General features: G+C 51.8%; 1 long non-coding RNA gene across 1 annotated transcript; it reads right to left on the bottom strand.

Annotated features, from left to right (window-relative positions):
• Nucleotides 1-2,904: 2,904 nt before the first annotated feature.
• On the bottom strand, nt 2,905-3,748 carry LOC146684830 (uncharacterized). The gene is made up of 2 exons (XR_014917216.1): nt 3,118-3,748; nt 2,905-3,038 (listed from the first exon to the last, which is right to left on the bottom strand). It is a non-coding gene; the product is annotated as an uncharacterized LOC146684830 (long non-coding RNA).

Below are 3,748 nucleotides of genomic sequence, written 5' to 3'. Positions count from 1 at the left end.
CGTCAGGTTTTACGTTTCGTGACCCGGGCCTGTAGGTGAGAGAAAAGTCAAACCGTGAGAAAAACAGAGCCCACCTGGCCTGCCGGGAGTTGAGACGCTTCGCTGACCGGATGTACTCCAGGTTTTTGTGGTCTGTCCATACAATAAAGGGATGCTCAGCGCCCTCTAGCCAGTGCCTCCATTCCTCTAGTGAGAGTTTCACAGCCAGCAGCTCTCGGTCCCCGATGTCGTAATTCCGCTCCGCTGGTGTGAGGCGGCGAGAGAAGAAGGCACACGGGTGGAGTTTACCTTTAAAGCGCTGAGACAGGACTGCCCCAACCCCCGTCTCCGACGCATCCACCTCCACCACGAACTGTTGGTTGAGGTCAGGCTGTTGAAGGATAGGAGCGGTGGCAAACCTTTCCTTTAGGCAGGCGAACGCCTCCTGGGCTGGCGGGTCCCACTGAAACGACACCTTCGGGGAAGTAAGTCTTGTGAGAGGCAATGCGATCTTACTATAATCTTTAATGAAGCGCCTGTAGAAATTGGCAAAGCCCAAAAAACGCTGGAGCTGCAGGCGATTTGGGGGCTTGGGCCAGTCTAGGACTGTTTGGACCTTTGCCGGGTCAGGCTTCAGATTACCTTGAGCGATGATGTACCCCAAGAACGCCACTGAGTCTACGTGGAAGTCACATTTCTCCGCCTTCACAAAGAGTCTGTTCTCCAACAGGCGCTGGAGAATCTGTCTCACATGGACTTCGTGCTCCTTCACAGTCTTTGAAAAAACAAGAATGTCATCAAGGTAGACAAAAGCACAGCGGTTAATAAAATCCCTGAGGACATCATTGACTAGCGCTTGGAAAACAGCAGGGGCGTTCGTCAGACCGAAGGGCATTACCAAATACTCAAAATGACCAAGATGTGTATTGAATGCCGTCTTCCACTCGTCTCCCTTTCGAATCCTCACTAGGTGGTAAGCGTTTCTCAGATCGAGTTTGGTGAACACTGTAGCCCCTTGAAGTAGTTCAAAGGCAGAGGAGAGAAGGGGCAGCGGGTATTTGTTTTTGATCGTGATTCTGTTGAGGCCACGATAGTCTATACACGGCCGGAGGGTTTTGTCTTTCTTGCTGACAAAAAAAACCCCCGCACCCACAGGAGAAGAAGAGGACCGCATAATGCCCGCGGCCAGCGAGTCGGTGATGTATTTCTCCATTGTCTCTCTCTCAGGTTGGGTGAGACTATACAAGCGGCCAGAGGGAAGCGGCGCCCCCGGGAGGAGGTCAATGGCACAGTCGTAGGGCCTGTGGGGGGGGAGCATTTTTGCTTTGTCCTTGCTGAATACTGCTGCCAGGTCGTGATAGACAAAGGGAACAGCGAACAAATCGCACTCCTCTGTGGGCTCAACTGTGGTTAGCCGAGTGACCGGGGGGGGTGGCAGTTTTAAGACAGTTCATGTGGCATTCCACACTCCACCCCGTAACACGCTCTTTCTTCCAGTCTATCTGGGGGTTATGTTGCACCAACCAGGGGTAACCTAACACAAGTGGTGCAAACGGTGTCTTGAACACGAAGAAGCTAATCCTTTCAGTATGGTTACCGGAGAGTGTGAGAGACAAGGGTTCAGTAATATGAGTGATGTCTGGCAAACGTTGGCCTGATAAGGCAGACACACGGAGCGGATTAGGCAAAGCTGTGGTAGCAACGTTCAGCTTTGTGGCTAGTGAGATATCAATGAAGCTCTGCTCAGCACCAGAGTCTATTAATGCAGAAAGAGGGTGAATAGCTGTCTGTATCATGAGCTTTGCGGGCAATGTTAAACGTGGATGGGAGTGTTTACCAGACAGGTCGCCCACCAGTACCCTCTCCATTACTGGTGGGCGCGCTCTTTTGCCAGAGCCGGGCAGGTGGAGATAAAGTGACCCTTACGGCCGCAATACAGGCACTCACCAGCGGAGAACCGACGCTGACGTTCCGCGGGTGAAAGGCGGGAGCGTCCTATCTGCATCGGCTGCTCTCCTTCCTCGCCCCTGCTGTACTCACGGGCTCCTCGTGACTCGGGGGAAGGGTCTCTTGTTGCCCGCGGCTCCCGCGGTGCGTGCCTCCGCACGCTCCGGCGCGCACGCAGCCGATCATCCACCTGAATACACAGCGACATAACAGCCTCCAGAGATTGAGGGAGTTCACGCATCATTAATTCGTCCTTTAGGTCGTCATTGATGTTGTTTAGTAACGTGGTCCTTAATGCCTCCTGCCCCCACTTTGTTTGTGCTGCCAGGGTCCAAAAATCAACAGAATAATCAGCCATGCTGCGCTTACCTTGTTTAAGGTTGAGTAAGCGGTGACCGGCGGCTTCTGTGCTGGAGCCCTTATCAAACATAGCCTTAAACTTGGAAAGGAAGTCAGCATATGTAATTACAGGGTTTGCTTGAAGTTGAGCCTGCGCCCAGGTCAAAGCACGGTCACGTAACAGCTGAACGAAATAGGCGATCTTGACCTCATCGCTAGAAAAGACATGTGGCAATTGGCGAAAATGCATAGCGCACTGCATCAAAAACCCCGCGCACTTCCCCAGCTCCCCCGTGAATGCCTCAGGTGTGGGCAACAGCTTATCCAAAGACACAGAGGAGAGAGGTGGTGCAGCAGCGCTTGCAGCAAAGCCTGATGTTACCTGAGGAGATGAGGCAGAGGCTGGGCGCTCCGGGGGGCTCGCCTCGGGGGGGCTCGCCTCTAGTGGTGTTCGTTGGGCGACGGCCAGAGCCAAGGCGGCCACCTCTCCACTGAGCCGGACTAACATCTGCTCATGCCGGTGTAGTAGCTCCTCCAAGGTGATCGGGGCCGGGGCCGAGGAAGCAGAGTCCGCTGAGTCCATGGTTGGCTGGACTATTCTGTCACGGAGGAGCAGGGAGGACTCGGCGCAGACTGAAATCTCAGAAAAACAGGTTTATTTACACACTCCAGGTGCACTATATACAGGTGAAGGAGAAGGGGGCCAGGGTTCCCAGGGGTGCAGAGCGGGGTCGGGAAAAGCGTCCAGAGTCTCCAAACCAAACACGAGAAATCTGCATACAGAGAACAAGGGTTAGCACGGAACTTTCACGGACAGAGCTCAAAACTGGCTGAGGCTAAAGTAGCACTGACGAGCGTTATTCAATAGTCCAGCGGAGAGGTGCTCTCAGTCACTGCCTTAAGTAGCGGGAGCAAACAAGGTGAGGAGCCACAGGTGATTGCCTACAGGTGGTGGAGGCCGGGAGCTCACAATGAGCTCCGCCCAGGCAGCGAGCAGAGAGAGAGGAGAGAGAGAAAAGACAAAACATAACATGTAGCCACACAGGGCCAGCCGAGCAGGCACGGGGACCATGACAGTCTAGGCTGATAGTAAAAATAAAGGTGGTTACGCATACAGCCCATGGACATATATGATATCACAGTAGCTACAACCATCTTTTATTTACAGTATATGGTTACATACTTGCTGGTGGCTGTAAATCTCAGTTTTGCTTCTATGGAAAACATGAAGGTGCCTTTGTGCTATTTGCTATTTACAAAAAATGTAGGTGACACTCCGCATGTTATGCATCACCAACACAGCTTATATAATGCAGTTTTAGTATAGCCAGTGTTTAATCACTAATAAATATAATCAAACCCTTGATGTGAAAGAGTCATTCATGGTTGGTTTAATCTAAATCTGTCAGTGATTCAAACTGTTACTTTCAGCATATTACAAAAGCATAATTTAGAACAGTAAATAGCTTTCTTTTATACCTAC

The sequence above is a fragment of the Copadichromis virginalis genome, linkage group LG20 (genome assembly GCF_057382275.1).
Source record: "Copadichromis virginalis isolate Kocher_CV1m ecotype Utaka linkage group LG20, C_Virginalis_male_GT1.1, whole genome shotgun sequence".
Lineage (NCBI taxonomy): Eukaryota > Metazoa > Chordata > Actinopteri > Cichliformes > Cichlidae > Copadichromis > Copadichromis virginalis.
This window is presented reverse-complemented; position numbering and strand designations above follow the sequence as displayed.